The 21,733-nt window shown below is 45.7% G+C and overlaps 1 protein-coding gene across 4 annotated transcripts in view; it reads right to left on the bottom strand.

Moving 5' to 3' along the window:
* The window catches only part of Manbal (mannosidase beta like), a 29,613-nt gene extending 18,544 nt beyond the window's left edge, over window positions 1–11,069 (bottom strand). The window contains exon 1 of one of the 4 annotated variants that reach the window (XM_087653936.1): window positions 8,717–11,069. The gene's annotated coding sequence lies outside the window, so the exon portion shown is untranslated. 4 annotated transcript variants of the gene reach the window in all.
* Between the last annotated feature and the right edge of the window lie 10,664 nt (window positions 11,070–21,733).

Below are 21,733 nucleotides of genomic sequence, written 5' to 3'. Positions count from 1 at the left end.
AGAATATTAGAGATAGAAAGAAAAGCAGATGGAGATCCCAGGGTGGAAATTGGTACCCACATGGCTAGGAAGGGAAACTGGAACCTGGTGTAAGCCTTGGGAGACCCGGCCCTTTTAAAACTTGACCAAGTAAAAAGTAAAGCAGAGAAAAGCGCTAAGTTCTAATTACTTTTTGCTGCTGTTATTTTATTTGTTTGTTTGTTTATTGGGGTTTTGTTGTTGTTGTTTTGTTTTGTTTTGTTTTTGGTTCTGTTTTCTGAGACAGTCTCTTTATGTAGTGCTGGCTGTCCTGGATATCTAGATCAGGCTGGTCTTGAACTCAAAATCTGTCTGCCTTCCTGACTTTGTCTCCCAAGGGCTGGCATGCAGATGTGTGACATACCCAGCTCTAACTACAAGTTTGAATGGAGAGACAAAGTGGATACAGGGAAGCCCCAGCCTATATACAAAAGCTGGTAGATAGGTAACAGGGTGACCAGTCAGACCTTAGCCCACCTCTCTTCTCACCAGCCCTCCAGTCTCTCTCTTTTTTAAAGACAGTTTCTCTGCGTAGCCCTAGCTGTCCCAGAACTTCCTCTGTAGACCAGGCTAGCCTAGATTAGCCTACTGAGTGCTGGGATTACAAGCTTTTGCCACCACTGCCTGGTTCCGATTCCATTCTTTCTTTCTTCCTTCCTTCCTTCCCTTTCTTTCTTTCTCTCTTTCTTTCTTTCTGGTTCCCATTCCTTTCTGTCTTCCTTCCTTCTTTCTTTCTTCTTCTTTAATGATTTATTCATTTTTGTTTTACATGCATTGGTGTTTTGTCTGCATGTATGTCTGTGTGTCAGATCCCCTGTAAGTGGAGTTATAGACAGTTGTAAGTTGAACCCTGGTGCTCTGGAAGAACAGCCTGTGCTCTTAACTACTGAGCCATCACTCCAACCCCATCCTATTCCATTCTTAATACCCTGGTAACGCTGGAAGAACTGCTGTGGCTCTCCAAGAACGCCGAGCCCTCCATGAAGCTGCGATCTGCCCAGAACAGCCTTCCAACCATGACTGCTATTCAGAACCCTATTCTAACGCCAAGCCTGAGCACAAGGGTCACCCTCCCCATCAAGCCTTTTGTGTTACCCTCCCCCTTTGCCTCTTCGTTATCATGACACCTACAAATGCTTTCTTTTACCACCCCAACAATAAGGAGACAAATGTACTGTAGTATCAGGTGTCACGGGTGCCTTTGTGTTTTCAAAGGGAGACTTGTGCCATACCATGTAATTACCAGTGAACTCTGAGCTACCCAATATGGTGCTCATGTGGCCCCAAATGCAGCTGGTCTGAACCGAAATGACAGTTAAATTAAATGTAGACAAATTTCAAGACTTATCATGAAAGAATGTAAACAATCTCACTAACAATGTTTATGCTGATTATATGTTGAAATGGCACACTGTTAAACCACTAAAACTAATCTAACTTAATTTGGAAAAAAAGTTGGAGAACTTATTTTATGATGTCCAAAACTAGTAGAAAACTAAGGTAATCAAAGCAGAGCTACTGACATGAGAACACATACAGAGAGCTTCAAATCAACACGCATAGGCAGGAGAGGACAGGTTTTAAATAAGCGGTACCAACAAATAATGTCTACCCACAAAACAAACCGATGAGGTAGCCGGTCCCCTTGTTCCTCATACAAAGACTAATTCAAACTGACCCAAGATCTAGATCTAAGAGTCCAAACTATAAAACCATTAGGAGAATCTTAGGGGGAAATCTCTATGGTACTGGGTTTGGCAGTGGTTTCCCGGATGTGACATCAAAAGCACAAGTTACAAAAGAAAGAAGTCAATTAGACTCCGAAAAAAGATCAAGACCTTTTGTTCACAGAGGACCTTCCTCAGAGTGAAAGACAGCCCAGAGAATGGATGAAGACGTGAATCACACTGACGGTAAAGATCTAGGATTCTGATAGGCAAAGAACTTCCACGCGGCAACAATTAAACGTAAGTCACAAAGCAGAGGCCAGAGAGGGCTCAGCTAGCTAAGGCATCTGCCACCAAGCCTGACAACCTGAATTAGATCCCAGGGACTGCATGATGGAAGGAGAATCCTCTTCCAACCATCACCTACATGCTGCAGCAAGTGTGCCTCTGACCCCTAAAAATCAGCATTAAAAACAAAATAAACAACTGGGGGAGGGCAGTCAGATCACATCTGCAATCCCAGTAGTCAGCTGGACGAATTCACAGGCAGCTTGTGCTACAAACACAGCCAGTATGGGCTACACTTAATAAGATTCAGTCTCAAAACCAGGATGGCAGGGTTTGTGACAGGGCTTCTGGGGTAAAATTACCCGATGCCAAGCCTGAAGCTTGGTTTTGATCTTGGATAGATATGATGGCACACGGTAGGGGTTGAAATGTTTTATAAAAAGTATATCAGAAGCACAGGCAGGCACCAAGTGTCAGTAACAAGATGGGGAAACTGGCAGAAGCTGTGTGCACTGCTGCCTTAGGTTCTGTTCTATTCTGTGAGGAGACACCACAGCCAAGGCAACTCTCATAAAAGACAATTTTTAATTGAGGGCCTGCTCACAGTTTCAGAGGGCCAGTCCATGACCATCATGGCAGCAAGCAGACAGGCATGGCATCGAAGCAGTAGCTAAGAGCTTTACTTAGATCCTGACCCGCAGTCAGCAGGCAGAGTCTGGGCCTAGTGTGGGCTTCTGAAACCTCAAAGTCCACCTCAGTGGCTCACCTCCTCCAACGAGGCCACACTTCAAAATCCTTCTCCAGCAGTTCACCAACTGGGGACCAAGCTTTCAAACATATGAGCCTATGGAGGCCACTCTCCTTCAAACCACCACAGCTGCTGATGGGGGGGAGGGGGCGAGGCATAAACTGTCAGAGCAGCCATAGAAACCAGTGTCTAGGTAGGATGAGAGTTTTTGCCTAGGAGTGTGAAGAAGTTCCAGAAGTACTGGCAACAGCAATACAAATGGCTAACGACACTGAATTTATTCCTAGAAGTGGAAAACTTTGAGCTACATTCAGAGGCTCACATCTATGATTCCAGGACTTGGGAGGTGGATGAAGGAGAATCACAAGTTCAAGGCCAGCCTGGGCAATCCAAGACTGTCCCCCAAAAAGGCAAACTTTATGCTTCATTTTAACGCAAAACAAAATTTTGCTCTTCTTTTCTCTGTTTACTATTTCTTTCATTTTACTTTTTGACATAGGTTCCCACATAGCCTAGGACGGCCTTGAACTCCTATCTTGCTGTCTTCAACTCCAGAATACTGAGATTACAGGACCGTACCTTCGTGTCTGGCTTACCTGCTTCTTCTCCTCTCCATGTTAGCTAAGCATACAGTACATGGCTCTACAGACTAGCCCTGTCCCCCTGAGGCTGTCCATATGGCTTTCCGCCATTTGGGCCCTGCTGCTCCTCTACTTCAAATGATTTTCCAACATGAAAAACACATAAGGATTACAAGATGGCGGACTATGCAAACAGAGTGGGTACCACACAAATGTTTATTGTTTTCCTTTTGACCTGGTCACTCCCAAAGGTCATGTGCTTGGCTAGCAAGATATACAATTCTCGTATCAGTTCAGTCTATTCTAGAAGCCTTTCAGAGCAGGAGCCACCCCTCACTCACTGTCCTGCCCCCCATCCTCAGAGCTTCCCGGGGAGGATCTGGCTTCTGGAAAGAGCCGTGTCGGCTGGTTCCAATTACAGTGAATCAGGTGGGGCATGGTGCTCAAGGATACCATCTTTGGTCATGTACAAGGTACGAGGCTTGGAGGCACGCAGACTGCTTGGAGCAGCTCCTAAGCTGGCCCTGAAGTGAATTCCAAGGCAGCCCAGCCCAGTTCCAGGGGAGGAACTGACAAGGCTCTTCAGGGCACCAGCCCTAGTGCCAAAGCTAAAGAAAAAGCTTCACTCCTCCCATGGCACCTCATAAACTTAGTGCCCTTGTCCATGCTTCATGCTCAAACCTGAGAGTCTATGAGGGCAGCGATACTCAGTCTTGCCATTGTTCTGAAGATTAAGGGTACTGTGATGGAAACTTCAGGTGTCAGGAGGCTGGGGGTGGTATACACAGCTGACTGTGGGCATCCAGCTACACTGTAGCTTATCTCTTGACTTCTTAGAGAGTTGATGTCACTTGGAGTCCATCAAAAAATGTGCCCAAAGCCATAATATACTTAGGCCTTTTTTCTTTTAGTGGTCATTAGGCCAACATATAACAAGTCATAAAATGGATGATATCCTCTGTCTGAATAACTTACTTCCTAGAATTTAGATTAAGGAAATAATTAAAAAGAAAGGGCCTCCAGGTACAAAAGCAGTCTTGGCAGCACCACTGCTAACACTGGACGGCAGGAAGTGTCCAGCAGGAAGGGGACACTAACCTTAGCTGGAGATGGAGCATGTACACCATGGGACTTCACTGAAAGGACAGCACACCGGGCACACAAACACAAGACAAGCTGGGGGAGGTTTGGCAATGCAATACTGAGAAAAGAAAACAACTGTATCACCAGAGTGACCACAGCCCTGTCTAACCAATGAAATAACACTGGCATGCACTGGCATGCCAAGGCTGCACTAGCAGAGGATCGCAGTGGACAGGTGCCACTGTGGTGTGCCATGAAGCCTCCATCCTAGGGAGTGCTTATAGTCACATACAGTGTCAACTAAAATGCCATGTTATTCTATGTGGGGTGGTCAGAGAAGGGCTAAGAAAGGGACGTTTCTTCTAAGGTAAGAGAGCAAATGACTGCAGAGGTAGTTCAGAGGCATACACAAGCCCCTGAATTCAGTCTTCAGTATACACACACACACACACACACACACACACCCCAAAAAGGAAGGCAGAGAGTATCATTTAACCACTAGTTAGAATATTCCAGAGTGGAGGAACAGTCAGGGCAAAGTTCCCAGGACAGGAATGTGCTCCAAGGTAAGAAGGAGAGAGAACTCTCTGGGGAGGGCCATGTGGACCATTATAAGGGGTCTGGCTCTTACTCTGGGTGAAAGTGAAGCCACTATGGGGTGCTTGGCAAAGAAATCCCACAATCTCCCTGGTTGCTGTGTAGAGAGCAGACCAGGGGACAAAAACAGAAACAGGACGCTCACAAGAAGTGCTTCTGACAGGAGCCAAGGAAGTATAAGTCTGAGGTTACAACATATTCTGAATAAAAAAACAACAGGATGGATGGACAAACTGTGAATGAAGTTCAAACACTTGGAGGGGATGGAGGAAACTGCTCAGCTTGACTCTATAAACAGAAGACGTTAGCAGGAAGGTCAAAACCAAAAGTCACAGCACAAAGAGGAAGCTTTAAGGTACACAAATGGCTTTAAATGGTCACAATGGGATGCACGGCACCATTATGAATCTGATAATCCTAAACACACTAGAGAGGTGGCGAGAACACGGTCCTGCCATGAGTGACTCTGAGGATAAGAGGCGACTCTAAAACTAGAGGCTGAAGGAGCTGTAGATGCCTTTACACCACCTGTTAAAGCTGTTTCCCCAGCTAGGCATGATTACACATGCCTTAATCCCAGCCGTCTAGAGGCAGGGGCATGTGGATTACTGAGTTCCAGGACAGCCAGGGCTACACAGAGAAACCTTGTCTCAAAAAACAAAAACAAACAAAAGAAATCTAGTTGTATGCTAGGTCTAGTTGTGAAGCAACACACACACACACACACACACACACACACACACACACACACACCAGAACTGACTATAAGTGAATAAAGGGAGAAATGGGTCTGTTGCCGTGGGGAGAAGGTTCCAGATAAGAAAAGGAAGGCTACCGTCATCCACAGGGTAATAATTGAGGGTTAGAGACATCAGCATAGTGTACTTATCTTAATATAGACACATACAGAAATAGTTAGAGCCATGTACACACAGATACCATACTCTGGCCACTGAGAGAGCACAGAAATAAGAGTGTCCCAGGAGCAATGACCACACCTTGTGTCCAGATCTTGGTTTCTGGGCCATCTTTCCATAAAAGAAACCAGGAGTCCTTACAGAAGTGGCTAATTTCTAAGCAGAAATAAACAGGATGAGCCTGGGGCAGAAAGCATGCAAGTGCTTTAAAAACAGAAAAAGCAAAACCAAACATTGCCAGGGAATTGTTAAGAGTGTGGAGTTAGCAGCCAAAGTTGGGATACAAGAATGAGGAACTCAGGGTATAAAATAAATACTGATAAGAGAAAAGGCTGATAAGTCTATGGCAGAGAACAGACACATCTCTCGCATGAATTACAACTATTTATGTAGCCACTCTGTCTGTGTGTGTGGAGCATACACTTCCACAATCTCAGATGAAGTGTCTCAAGGACATCGTGACTTCCTCTTAGAAGTACAGTGTAAAAGCAGGAGAAGCCAAGCGACCCTGGAGAACATCAACCATGTCTCTTAGATCCACAGCAGGCTGACGGCCTTCCTTCTCAGAGCCTTTGCTGAGTCTGCTCACAAGAAAAAGGGACATCTGCAAAATAACTGGCAAGTAGTCCTCAAAACCCTCATCTACAACAGAGGTGCTCTGAGAAACCATCCCGGCCGGCGAGAGGAGCTTCCAAAGGCTGCCTGGACTGTGATAGCCTGGAGAGGGTACAGAGGCAGGGCTTTAAGCAGAAATGAGATCTGAACATGGAAATTCCAGTTAATGGTACTGTCCTGACACGGGCTCATTCATTATCTAGAGATTCAACAGTATCTTAAAATAGCCATAAAGCTAAAATTGATTTTAAATATTTGTTGAGCTGGTCTCACATATCCTAGGCAGGCCTTGAACTCGGCAGGCATCTAACGGTGATTGCAAACCTCCCACTTTACTTCCTAAGCGCTGGGATCACCGTATGAACCACAGTTTATGCAGTGTTGAGGACTGAACCCAGATAGATTGTCGTGCATGCCAGGCAAGCATTTTCACCTGCACTACATTCCCAGGCCCTAAGATACTTTTAAACCACCATTTCAAGATAAATAACTTCAGGTGTATGTAGGGATTGCAATACTTATCAAGTCTTAACTCTAAAAATGTAGATTTCAAATTGGCAGAGGTTTCGGGATCTCCCAATTGCTCCCCAGTGCTGTACAGACTATGGACAGGGATCCTGCTTCCTGATGAGGAGAGTTTCAAAAGCTGTTCTGAGACTTCCAGTAAAGAGGCAGAGTGCTGGAGAGATGAATGGCTCAGTGGTTAAGACTGCTCTTTCAGAGGACCTGGTTCAAGCTGCAGCATCCACATAGCATGTATATAGAGAGGCAGGGGAATCGATAAGTATCAGTAGATACTGCATTGGAACAATCATAACAATTCCCAAAAGCTGTTTAACACTGGTAAGAGTCTAGCGGAGAGGTGAGCAGGCCCTAGGGGAATCACAGTTGGTAGTTGCTGTACTGAAACTCCAGGGCAGACATCTTGCAAAATATGACTGATTCATTTACTGTCATTTAAAAGTATGAGATGCTAGGGCTGGAAAGATGGCTCAGTGGTTAAGAGCACTGACTGTTCTACCAAAGGTCCTGAGTTCAATTCCCAGCACCCACATGGTGGCTCACAACCATCTGTAATGGAATCCGATACCCTCTTCTGGTGTGTCTGAAGACAGCTATAGTGTGCTCACATACATAAAATTAAAAAAGGTTAAGATGCCACGGAGTTGTTCTGTCTTACCAGAGGATGTACTAAGCACAGTACTAAACCCTAATTCCTCTCCACACACCCTGTGATAAAGGCTACAGGATCAGTCCCTAGAAGCAAACCATCAGGTTGTGATGAGTAGATGCCACGGTGCCTGTCTGGTGGAATAAAAGTGTGGGTGTTGTGAGGCAGCATTAGGTGGCCGCGGACCTTCTGACACTGCATGAAAGGGGGTCAAGCCAAGTTATGTTGGGGATGGCTGGGTGTCAGAGGCAGAGGGGATGGTGGTTGGGGAATGTGACAGCTGAGGACTTTTAAAAAAAAAGTTATTGTAAGCACCATCAGGAGATATTCTGTTTGCTTACGACAGAATCTCACCACGGAACAAGACACGTAGACCTCTATGGCCTTGAACTCACAGAGATCCAATTGCCTTTGCGTCCCTGGCACTGGAATCAAAGACACACGGGGAAAGAGAAAGGATGAAGCACTTAAGCCAGTCCGAAGGGAAACCTGTCCAGAAAGATTTCAGTTTTTTTCAAAGCATCAGACCACCTTGCGGGTGATGGACCGATGACAGGCAGGGCCTCATCCTGACCAGGACTGCATAGCATACCTCCACCCCTCTATTCAAGCCTAACCCCCTGACAGTGCTTGGGGAGGCGCTTGGAAGCCAGAGGATCCTTTCCTTCCTTCCTTTTCCCAATGTGGGGCACACTGAATACATCCCCTTTTCTCATCTTCACTGTTAGTTATCTCAGTAATCAAAATATTAACCATCAGTAGCCAAATCTAGCTTGTTGGCACTGCCAGAGCCGACTCTTACCCTAAAAACTTCAGTTAATAAAACCGTTCAAAAAGACATTGAAGTTGCTTGGGACAGTGGCATACACTTTTTGTCCCAACACTAGGGAGGCAAGCAGATCTTTGTGATTTCAAAACTAGTCTGGTCTATCTACTGGGTTCCAGGCCAGCCAGAACTGAAAGCCTGTCTAAAAATAAATAAATAAAAAAATAAATAAATAAATAAATAAATAAATACTTTAACAGCATACCAATCTGCAGTTGTCTTATTAATTCTATCGACAATGTTGCAGGGAACATGCTCCTTAAGTAATCGCATGGATGCCTTTGCTTCTCTGTTCTATCCAAGGATCAAAGGTCATGATGGCGTCCTTTGGGGTATGTAGAATTTGAAACACACCGGCAACATCTGCTGTCCAATTCCCCACTTGCTGGCTCTTCATAATCACCTTCATGTGTTCCTCTGCTGGGAATGTAGCAGAAGCTTCTTCACTGGCAGCTACAGCCTCTATGGAGATTCTGTTTTTCAGAACAAATCCATCCCTAACCCTGTGTGGCCACCCCCTATTCACTGCAAGTGGCTTTGTGTTCTTGTTTCCTGCAGGGGAAAGCCTGGATGAAGCTTTCATATAGTAAGGCTTTCTTTGTCCATGTCTTCTGTTCACAACTGTGATGCCCTGTCTACCCTAAGTAAACATTTACTACTACGCACTATGGCTGTAACCTTGGCAATGTGAGGTACAAAAGCAAAACTACTACTTATTGATGTTTCAGAAAAGTTCCCATGTAGCCCTCAAATTTGCTATGCAGCCAAGGAGTGTAGGAGTACTCTACACCCCCACCCCCAGTTTTAGGGTGCTACGGATAAAGCCCGAGACTTCTTGCATGCTACATAAGCACACTTCCAACTCAGCCGCACCACCAGCTCCGACTTTTATTTTTGTCTTGTTTTGGTTTTTGAGACAGGGTTCTCTGTGTAGCCTTGGCTGTCTTAGAACTCGATCTGCAGACTAGTGGATCTGCTTCTAGTGGAACTTGTTCTGTAGACCACACTGGCCTCCAACTCACAGAGATCCTCCTGCCTCTTCCTCCCAAGTGCTGAGATTAAAGGTGTGCACCACCACCACCTGGCCAGTTTTTAATTTTTTTAAAGATGTATATTTAATTATGAGTAGCTGCTGTGACTGCATGTATGTGCTCATGACCTAGAGTCCCAGAAGCACTGGCCATCCTGGTTCTGGAACCAGACGTGATCGTGAACTGCCTGATGTGAACAGCGGAAACGGAAACTGGGCCCTATGGAAGAGCAGCAAGTACCCTAACTACTGAGCCATTGCTCCAACCCTAATTTGCTTTTACACAAGGTCTGACAATTGGGCCCAGGCTGGCTTCAAATTCACTATTCTTCTGCCTCAAGTCGCAAATGCTAAAATTACAGAGGTGCAATACCATAGTCAACACAAGTGTTTCTTCTTCATAATTTCACAGATATAAGATTTGTTTTGCCTGACAGTGGTAGCTGATGCCTTTAATCCCAGCACTGAGGAGACACAGGCAGGTGGATCTCAGACGTGAATCCAGCCTGGTCTACAGAGTGAGTTCCAGGAAGGCCAGGACTACACAGAGAAACCCTATCTTGGAAAAACAAACAAACAACAAACAAACATTTTGTTCTCACCAAAGATTTTTTAACAATTTTAACTTAAGGATCTTTGGATCTTTAAATTAAAAGCAAAAACAAAAACTGTTTCTTTTAGTAAAAAAGCACCTTTTTACTTAACAGTAGCAGTGTTTGGGTTTGCTTTGGCAAACCCCAAAGACTATCATTACTACTCTTGTGCTGATATAAGGGTTACCTGAACTCAGGCGGCTGTTCTAAGTGACTAATGAGTAGGGAGCATATATAGAAGGCTACTCCAAGCAAAATGATGTATGTGCAAGGACGGAAGAGGTAAAACGTCATCACGCTAACTTTCCTAGGGCTGGGAAGAACAGTAGCGGGGCTTGAATGTGGGACTCAAGCACACTAAGGCTCTACTACTGAGCTCTCAACACGCTATTCAAAACACACCAAGTAAAAGCCAGCCTTGTGCTGTTTGTTTCTGGAGTCTTCCACTTTCTGTATTCAGGTGACAGGTAACTGAAACCGCAGATAAGTTAGAGGCTATTGCATTCACCGTCCCTCTCTTTGACAAGAGTTTTCTCTCAAGCACACACTGCACCTACGAACTTATACATTCATAGCCTCCTTATCCTTATCCTATGTGCGCTCTTTGCGGAGGAGGAGACCGACCGGGAGAGGAAACGCGAGATGCCCTAGGTTACATAGCAACACAGGGCACACCCGACAGACCAAGTCCGGGCTCCACCTGGCGGAGGGTAGGCTGGGCCTTGGCCCTGAAGAACTCTAGCGAGGGCCCGGGCAAAGGTCCCAGTCTCCTCGGAACGCAGACTGCCATCGCAAGTAACTTTCGTCCACAGCCCCAGGAAGCCGCTGTAACCCGTAGCGCCGTCCCGATCCCGCCCTCCAGGAAGCTCCGGCCCCGTAACCCGCACCTGAATACTTACTTACCTCCGGTAACACCGTGCCGCCGCAACGGAAGTGATCCCTTGTGACCCGGAAGCGATGTGCCCCGGACAGCCGCAGATTCCGTTCAGCGGGCTTTATCGGAGCCACGGTTTCCTCGCGGTCCTCCTCCTGCTGTTTCCTAAATACACACTGAAGGTTGAAGCTTTAATGGATTTTTGTTTGATTTGAGGCAAGGTCTCACAGTGTAGTCCCTACTGGCCTTGAACTTGGAGCAATTTTCCTTTCTGATTACAGACGGTCTCCACACTGTTTAGAACTCAGTTCTAAATCTGAGCCAGAGACCTACAATATAAGGGGGTAGGACACATTCACATGCTATAATTCAGACAAAACCAAATCACCGTAATAAATTAAAAAGAGACCCGTGAACATCTCTGATTTCCGTGGAGTTTATAGTCAGAGTAAGTTACATAGTAGATATAGAATCTATAATGTGATAAATGTTTGGAAGGCAAATAACAGGTATTTGATTAAGTGAGATGAATGAGTTAAGAATGGAGGCCGAGTTTAGGCAGTGAGTGGTAACCAGCCTCTATAATGGACAGTGATGTTATTGGTGCCTGATAGTCTAGCCTTTTACAGTCTCCTCCCATGCCGACCAATGTGACCCATAGGATATTGGGGAAATACAGAGCTTGAGTTCCGAGATGAAGACAGAAAAACATTGTGACTTCCTCTTTGCTTGCTCTTGGACCATTCCTGGGAAGTCCCACATAGGTTCACATGGGCAGTTGCCAAGCTTCCAGTCAACAACTCAGCTTGGCAGATAAAATGATCTCTAGGATTCATCCTTCAGTCCCATGTCAGCTGATGTGGCTCTGACCCCTAAATCCTTTAATTATGTGTATGGTGAGTGGGTGTTGGTGGGTATGGCATATGCACACATGTGCACGTGCCTATGCATGCTGAGGCCAGAGGAGTCAATCAGGTGTCCTATTATATTCCACCTTATTCCCTTGAGATTGGGAAAGCCCCAGGGATCCTGTAGACACCCTGCTTTGGCACTGGCGTTCGAGATGTATGTGAAGCCATGCCTGGCTTTTTATTTTGGGTATTTGAGACCTTCAGGCCTGGTCAACAAGCACTCTTACCTACTAAGCCATGCCCAACCCCTAAATCAATTGAGTAGATGGATTTCTGGGTTTTCTTTTTTTTTCTTTTCTAATGCTGAGGATGAATCCTCAAGTACGCTGTCCCAAACTCCTGCTGCTGTGACTTCCTCCCAACAGCAGACTGTAATTGTCAACCATGAGCCAAAACTTCCTAAGTTTCTTTTGTCAGAGCATAACAGCAATAAGCAAGTAACTAGGGTCTCAAGAGAGGGCTCAGTGGTTAAGAGTGCTTGCTGCTCTTACAAAAGGACCTCAGTTTGGTTCCCAGCACCCATATATTGGCACAAAATCTATTATAACTCCAATTTCAGGAAATCAGAAGCTTTCTTCTGGTCTCTGTGTGTACCAAGTACACACATGGTACACATACATACATGGAGGCAAAACATTTTTTTTTTCAGAGCTAAGGATTGAACCCAGAGCCTTGGTCTTGCTAGGCAAGCGCTCTACCACTGAGCTAAATCCCCAACCCCAAAACATTCTTATATATGAGCGTGTGTTTGTGTGTATGTGTACATGTGTGTACATGTGTGTATGTGTGTACATGTGTGTGCATGTGTTATATGTGTGTATGCATGTGTACATGCGTGTGTGTGTGTGTGTGTGTGTGTGTGTGTGTGTGTGAAGAAAAGCTAAAGAAAGATGATGTCGGGGCTGGGGATTTAGCTCAGTGGTAGAGCGCTTACCTAGGAAGCGCAAGGCCCTGGGTTCGGTCCCCAGCTCCGAAAAAAAGAACCCAAAAAAAAAAAAAAAAAAAAGAAAGATGATGTCTACAGGACTGACCTGAAGGGCCCAATATGTATGGGTAAAGACAGTGGTTTTTGTTTGGAGGTGTTTTATTTTTGAGACAGGATCACACTGTGTCATTCCAGCTGGCCTGGAACTCTCTATATAGACCAGGTTGGCTTTGAACTCACAGAGATAACATCTACCTCTGATTAAATTAAATTAATTTAATCTCCCTAATTAAAGGTGTGAGCCACCATACCTGCCCCCCAAAAAAGATGTTTTATGAGATGGGTTATATACCCTCCACCCAACAATACATTGGAACTTGACCTCTACTACTCCAGAATGTGGTTCTATTTAGAGATGGGATCTTTGTGGGGGAAGGGGTTACAGTAAACCTTATGGATGGCATTCAAGAGAGCAGGGCTCCCTAAGCCCCTCCACTCCTTCCAAGGGTCTAGGATGGAAACCGTGATGGGGCTCGGTGCTGGGGGGTGCTGAGTTGGGACAGGGCCTCTCCCTCCTTTTTTTTTTTAAAGATTTATTTATTTATTATATATGAGTACACTGTAGCTGTCTTCAGACACACCAGAAGAGAGCATCGGATATCTTTACAGATGGTTATGAGCCACCGTGTCGTTGCTGGGAACTGAACTCAGGACCTCTGGAAGAGCAGTCAGTGCTCTTAACCACTGAGCCATCTCTCCAGCCCCTCCCTCCTCTTCTTGCTGGGGTGGGTGGTCCAGGCCTTCTTATTCTTTGGAGGCCAAGTAGGCCGTGAGGTCTGCTACCCTTTTGCTGTAGTCATTGTCATGACAGGAAATGAGCTTTGTGAAGTTATGAAGTCAGGATTTTTATAAAAGTAAATCAGCTGCTGGACTTGGTGACTCCCACATGTAATCTTGGCACTTGGGAGGCAAAGACAAGCAGATTTCTGTGAGTTCAAGGCCAGTATGGTTTACAAAGTGAGTTCCAGGGCAGTCAGGACACACAGAGAAACCTTGGAGAGGGGCGAGGGGTGGGGGAGGCACACCTTTAATCCCAGCACCAGAAGGGTAAAGGCAGGAGATCCAGGACTAAATAAAGCAATCTTATATCAAACAAACAAACAAACAAACAAACAAACAAACAAACAAGAGGGCCAAGGAGCTGGCTCATTCAGCCAAGATGCTACTGCATACGTATGCCTGGGAGCCTGAGTCCAACCTCCAGAACACACGTAAAAATGGAAGGAGAGAACTTACTCCACTACGTTATTCTCTGACCTCCGCATGGTTGGCATAGCATGAGTGCCCCTTCCCACAACATGCAGACACAGGAACACACACACACACACACACACTTTAAGACAAAAATGAGGTCAATAGACTTGGACACAGACGCACATGTGAGGATGCGGAGGGATGCTCCTATAGGCCAAAAAACAAAATTCCCCCATGGAACCCTGGGAGCTGAGATAGCTGTAGAACAGATCTCTTAAGCCTTCACAAGGAGCCATCGGACTACTTGGTTTCAGACTCCTGGCTGTTGGAACTGATAAATGTCTGCTGCTCAAGTCACCTAGTGTGTGACATGTATAGCCCAGCCCTGGCGTGCTACTACAGGTAATGTGGGGAGCATGCTGGCACATGTGGTGTAGGTAATATGCTGATGTGTGTACTCTGAAGCCTGTTACTATCTGTCTCCAAATATAGAAAGATGTGTAGTGTGGCTGCCTCAGGCTCAGCTACTTCCTTATCTCTGGAAGTCCTGAGAGGACTCCGGCTGAGTTTATCTCTGTGCCCCACATGCCTCCATTAGCTCCCTGCAGAGCTCTATGACAGGTTTGTCTCTAGCTTTACTGTCTGCACAGTCGCGTGTTTGCAGTATGAAAGAGAATGCATGGGGATAGGAATGTTTCTACTCAGAACACAGGACAGGGTGAGCGCTGCTTTGATTTGTTTTGTTTTCTTTGTCTCTGTGTCTGGGTTTTTGGTTGGTTGGTTTTGTTTATTTGGTTTTGTTGTTGTTGCTGTTGGCGGTGGTGGCGGCGGCGGTGGTGGTTTTTGAGACAGGGTTTCTCTGTGTGTCCCTGGCTATCCTGGAACTCACTCAGTAGACCAGGCTGGCCTCAGACTCAGAGATCTGCCAGCCTCTGCCTCATGAGTGCTGGGATTAAGGGCATGCACCACCACTGCCCAGCTCTGTGTATGGTTTGTGTACAGTGTACACATATGTGTGCATGTGGATGTGCAGGTGGAACATGTGGAGGCCAAAGGTTGGAATCTTCCTCTATTTCTTTCCTTGTTTTTTTTTCCAGACAGGGTTTCTCACTGAACATAAAAGTTGCCATTTTTGCTAAAATGGATGCCTGGAGGACCCCAGGATCACCATGTGCTAGGATTAGAGATGCAAGCCACCATCTTACATAGGTGCTGGGGATTGGAACTCAAGTGCTCCTGCTTGTACAGGAAGTACCTCACCCACTGAGTCATCTCCCCAGCCCTTCACATGCTGTTGATTATTCTGTTTTGACTGGATCCCAACTACTTCGCACTGATCAGTATCCTGCCTTGCTAAAGGCTACGTCTCCTTTCCATCGAAGGGTAAAGGAAGCTAAGGCTGGGAAAGCCAAGCAAGTCCCTCAAGGCCTCAGAGAGACGGCATTAGCCATTGCGCAACAGTCAACCCGTGCAAGGCAGATGCCACAAACACGCTGAACCAAGGCAGCTTTCTGTGGGCCCTGGGTGGTTGGTGTCATAGAATCAGCTGTCAACTTGACACGAACTAAGAGTCATGTAAGAGATGGGAACCTTAACTCAGGGATGGCTGCGATCAGACTGGCCCGTGGCTGTGTCTGTAAAGGCATGTTCTTGATTGGTATTTAATGTAGGAGGGCCCAGTGCACTTAGGATGGTAACTGGGTGAGCCAGAGGGTGAGCAAGCCAGAGGGTAAGACAGACAGAGTTCCTGCTCTGGCTTTCTTTTTTTTTAAAAAAAAAAAGTTTATTTATTTATTATATTTAAGTACACTGTAGCTGTCTTCAGACACACCAGAAGAGGGCATCAGATCTCATTCCAGATGGCTGTGAGCCACCATGTGGTTGCTGGGATTTGAACTCAGGACCTCTGGAAGAGCAGTCAGTGCTCTTAACCACTGAGCCATCTCTCCAGCCCCTGCTCTGGCTTTCTTGTATGATGAAATAAACCCTCTCCTCCCTGGGTTGTTTTCAGTCGGAGCATTTTATTACAGCAACAGTTGCAAGCAAGGATAATAGGAGAAGGAAAGTAGAGGTATTCGGTCCTTTGGTATGAAATGTGTCCCAGAGCCTGATGTGTTGGTGTATCGGGGGAGTTGGAGAAATTAGTATATTTTAAGGACTTTATCATCAATGGAGTAATCCTTTGGGTGATATATTATTAACTTTCTATGTGATGGTGATGATTGAGAAGTGGTGAAAAGTGGGAGGTAGTAGGGCTGAGAAGATGACTCAGTCAGCAAAGTGCTTGCTACACAAGCAGAAAGACCTGAGTTTAATCACCAGAACCCACAGAATATGTGGGTGTGGTAGTGTGCAATCCCAGTGCTGGGAAGTGGAGGCAGGCAGATCTCAGAGGCTCTCTGGCCCACCAGCCTGACTACTTTACAAGCTCCATACCAGTGAGAGACCTTATCTTAAAAAAGAAAGGTGGAGCTGGTCTGGGTGGTGGGGATGGAATGTTCATTCCTAGCCAGGCGCAGTGCACAGGTTTTTAATCTCAGAACTCAAGAGGCAGACAGAGCTCTGTGACTTCAAAACTAACCTGGTAAATTCCAGGCCAGCAAGGGCCACATAGTGAGACACTGTTTCAAAAACAAAACACACTAGATGGAAAGTTCCTGAGGAATAACACCCAGTTTTCCCTTTAACCACTACCTGTAAAACACACAAGTGCCCACACACTCCTCAAAGCATGTGTGCGTTCACACGAACACACACACACACGCACACGCACACGCACATTAAAAGTAACAGTGTGGGGTTGGGGATTTAGCTCAGTGGTAGAGCGCTTGCCTAGCAAGCACAAGGCCCTGTGTTTGGTCCTCAGCTCTGGAAAAAAAAAAGAAAAAAAAAAGTAACAATGTATTGGATACAAGGAAAGGAAGGTAGAGTTGGGTAGAAGGCATGTTTTCCATAGGCCAGTCTTGACCCATCCCTGAATAGAAAGATGGCTAAGATTAAGGAGATAGCAGGAAACAGAAGGGTCTCTTCACCCTGGACTCTTGCCTCTTGCATCAAAAATTCCAGTATGAGTATCAAAATTTGTCATGAAAGTTACCTACATAGAGTCAGAATTCCTTTTAGACAGTGATATCTCAAATAAAGTTAAAATAGCAGTGACCCACACTATTGTATATGACTAAGTGTGGCCTTCCCCCTTTCCCAGGTGAAAGCATACTACATTCTAGATATCTCATAAACAAAGCTATAAACTCCAATCAAGTAAAAAGACATGACTTTCTTGTACAAATTCTGTTTTACTTTATTAGTTTGTAACCCCATTCAAGAAAGCCTTGGATCATCCTATGATATTATTTATCAAAAAAGAGGGAAATGATGGATTGGTATTGGCATGTGCCTTTAATCCCAGAGCCAGAGGCAGGCGGATCTCTCTGAGTTTAAGGCCAGCCTAATCTATTTAGTGAGTTCCAGGGCAGCCAGGGGTACACAAACAAACCTTGTCGCAGATAGATAGATAGATAGATAGATAGATAGATAGATAGATAGATAGATAGATAGATAGGGAAGAAAGGGGGAGGGTGAATAAAAGCATACATTAGAAGGCTTTCAAACAATGCTGCTGTGTTTAGCCCTGGAGTTATCTGTATTTTGATGCTAATTTCACTGCCTCAAGTCACTTACTCAGGACTCAAGTGACTTCCTCAGAACCTTCTCCCCATTTAATTTGTAAAATACAGGTGAGAACCAGTACAGGATAGAACAAGGCCTGCCATTGGACAAGAAGGAAGGATGGGCGGGAGAAAAGTTTGAAGGAAGTGGAGGTGACAGGAATGGAAGAGAGGAGACTGCAGAGTAGCTGGAGAGAGACAACATGGAGGCTGACGTTAAGATTCCACGCTTTACCTTTACAGGTTGTTATGAATGCTCTTAAGGGGATGGGTGTGTACCAGGCTTTGTATGTTTAGATGGGCGATTATATCTTATCAATTGGATCAGAGGTTATTGTGTTGTGTGGTCTTTCACGTGGAGAATTGAATTTGGGAGAATGTGTGGGATGCCTCGGAGTTGGGAATGTGTGTTGCTGACATGGAAACCTGCCTTGGGAACTAGATAGGTAGAAAGATTGCTGCCAGGCTCAGAGAGAGGCCTTCAGCAGTGTGATATGGGATGGAGCAAAGCAGGTGAGAGGCTTTGCTGACTGAGACTAAGATATCTAGCAGATATCTTGGGACACTGCGGTGCCCAGACCTAGAGCTGGTAAAAAGACAGCATTTTATTTTTTATATATTTTTTTTCTTTTTCTTTTTTTTTCGGAGCTGGGGACCGAACCCAGGGCCTTGCGCTTGCTAGGCAAGTGCTCTACCACTGAGCTAAATCCCCAACCCCTACTTTTTATATTTTTACAACAACACAATGCCATTTGCCATTTCAGAAGATGCTAAAATAATGTATGTGGTACCACTGAGACACTGGAGCCCAGACTTACACTTGTGTGTGCACTTTTCCCGGTCCCCTCTATACCAATCTTCATAAAAATCTCTTGCTAAGAAACTCCAGCCCTGCCTCACACAGGCTCATCCTGAAATTCTTTACTGCAGGGAAGTCAGGAACCCTTTCGCCTGTGTACAGTTCTCTAAAGAACACTTCACAGGCTGATGCAGGTGCCAGTGTGGCCCCATCTCTCTGGACCAGACCCATCTGCTCCTAGCACAATGTTCATTTCTCTACTGGGTTGGTCTAATGCTGCTTGTATTCAAATGCTAAATTCTGTGTTGCTCCAAGACTGGGAGATCCTCACATAGTTCAGCTTTTGTTGTATTAACCTTGCCCCCCCCCCAAGTTATCTGTGATTGGCTAATAAAGATGCCTACAGCCTGTAGCTGGGCAGAAGAAAGGTAGGTGGGGCTTGGGTTCTTGTGCTTGGGATCTGAGGCAGAGACAGACTACAGGAGAGGGGGGGAAGAGAGGGAGAGAGAAAAGGAGGGAGGGAGAGAGAGAGAGACACAGAGAGAGAGAGAGACAGAGAGAGACAGAGAGAGAGAGAGAGGAAAAGGTGGAGCTTCCAGGCAGAACATGGCAAGAGATATCTTAGGGTTATTGACAGGGAAATAGACAAAATAGCATAGAGGATTGATATCTGGCCAGCTCTAGTGCTTTAAGGCTCCCCCCGCCCCCATCTGGGGACCGAACCCAGGGCCTTGCGCTTAATAGGCAAGCGCTCTACCGCTGAGCTAAATACCCAACCCCTAAGGCTTCTTATAATACAAAGGTTTTATGCATTTTATTTGGGAACTGTTTTAGTTAGGGTTTTACTGCTGTGAGCAGACACCATGACCAATGCAAGTCTTATAAAGGACAACGTTTAACTGGGGCTGGCTTACAGGTTCAGAGGTTCAGTCCATTATCATCAAGGCAGGAACATGGCAGCATCTAGGCAGGCATGGTGCAGCCAGAGCTGAGAGTTCTACATCTTCATCTGAAGGCTGCTAGCAAAATACTGGCTTCCAGGCAGCTAGGGCAAGGGTATTAAAGCCCACACCCACAAGGCCACACCTACTCCAACAAGGCCACGCCTCCCAACAGTGCCACTCCCTGGGCCAAACATTTACAAACCTTCACATTCCATTCCCTGGCCCCCATAGGCTTGTTCAAACACATGTCAAAAGTCCAAAGTTCAAAGTCTCTTTTGAGATCTATCCAATCACTTTACTGTAATCCCTAAAGCAAGACAGGAAACCAGCTGGGCAAACTCCAGACTCGGCATCTCCATGGCTGACGTCAAAGCAGCCTTCAGAACTCCAGCTCCTTTTTCATCTTTGTTGACTGCAACAAACTTCTTTTTCCCCGGGCTGGTTCCGCTCCCTGTTAGCAGCTTTCCTCAGCAGATAGCCCACGGCTCTGGCATCTAGAACATCTTGGGGTCTCTAAGGCAACTTCAATGTTACAGCTTCTTGTTTCAATGTCTGAGATCCACACATGATCTTCTGGGCTCCTTGTAAGGGCTGGCTTCACTTCTCCAGCTCTGTAACACTCTAAGCTCAGGTTGATCTACTCCACTGCTGCTGCTGTTCTTGGAGATCATCACATGGTACTGGCATCTCCAATATTCTGGGGTCCTCCAATGCAACTAGGCTTCACCAATAGCTTCTCATAGCCTGTCTTCATGGTGCCAAGCCACAGATCCTTTGCATGACCCTTTTAGTCCTGGGCTGTCAACTACAACTGAGGCTGCACCTTTACCAATGACTTTCCCTGGCCTCTCACTGTGTCAGGCCTCTTCATGACCCGCTTCATGCCTTCAAAACCAATACCACCTGGGTGATTCTTTTTTTTTTTTTTTTTTTTTTTTTTTTTGGTTCTTTTTTTCGGAGCTGGGGACCGAACCCAGGGCCTTGCGCTTCCTAGGCAAGCGCTCTACCACTGAGCTAAATCCCCAACCCCTACCTGGGTGATTCTTACACATTACCAAGTACAGCTGCAGCACCAAGTACAGCCTTATCTATCTCTGGAACACACTTTATGCTCTTAGAAAACACTTCCCAGGGGCTGGGGATTTAGCTCAGTGGTAGAGCGCTTGCCTAGGAAGCACAAGGCCCTGGGTTCGATCCCCAGCTCCAAAAAAAAAAAAAAAAAAAAAAAAAACACTTCCCAGAAGATTTCACCTCTTTTTCTTGTTCTTCTTCTTCCTCTTCTTCTTTCAAGATTTATTAGTATTATGCTTGTGAGTACACTGTAGCTGTCTTCAGACACACCAGAAGAGAACATTGGATCCCATTATTGATGGTCATAAGTCACCATGTGGTTCCTGGAAACTGAATTCAGGGCCTCTTGGAGAACAGTTAGTGCTCTTAACCTCTGAGCCATCTCTCCCGCCCCTGCTGGTCTCTTTTTAATCACCACTCATTTCTTAGCTCCATCTAACCAGCATCAATTGTCCCAGTAGTCCCTTCTATTCTTCACTCTACAGCCAGAGCCACATGGCTGAAGCTGCCATGTTCTGCTCCTTGCTGGGCTGGAACATGCCCCCCCCCCCTTATTCTATTACCAGCTTTCTGTTTTCCATCTCTCTCACTGCCTAAGCGTGGCTATCCTGCAACTTCTTCTGTCTATTGACCATGAATTCAGAGATCTGCATGGCTCTGTCTCCTGTAACACTGGGACTAAAGGTTTGTACCATCATGCCTGGATCAAAACTTAGATGGGTAGGATCTTGCCCCCAAATCCTTTAATCTGTTATCTCCTAAAACATAGGATTCAGCTCCATTTCACTTCCTGGGGTCTCTTTAATACTCAAACCATATATTTTATATTTTTCCTTTCCCAGCTTCCTACGCTTGTTCAAAACGCTCTTCATGAGACTTAACCAGACACCAAATCTCTGCTGGAGTTTTTTGAGGCTTCCTTTGTCAGTGCAATTATTCTGAGTCTCTTCACCTTAGCCTCAGGCAGAGTCTCAGACTAGAGCAAAGAGTAGCCACATTCTTCACCAAAATACCACAAAAACAGTCTCTAGGCCACAAACTGAAATTCTTCTCCACTGAAACCTCTTGGGCCAGGTTTGCACAGTTCAAATCAATCTCAACAACAAAGTTTTTCATATTCTTACTAGGACAGCCCATTAAGTCCCATTTAAAG

Source organism: Rattus norvegicus, chromosome 3, assembly GCF_021556685.1.
Source record: "Rattus norvegicus strain SHRSP/BbbUtx chromosome 3, alternate assembly SHRSP_T2T, whole genome shotgun sequence".
In the NCBI taxonomy this organism is placed as follows: domain Eukaryota; kingdom Metazoa; phylum Chordata; class Mammalia; order Rodentia; family Muridae; genus Rattus; species Rattus norvegicus.
The sequence above is the reverse complement of the archived record's forward strand: the minus strand, read 5'-3'. Positions and strand labels throughout refer to the sequence as shown.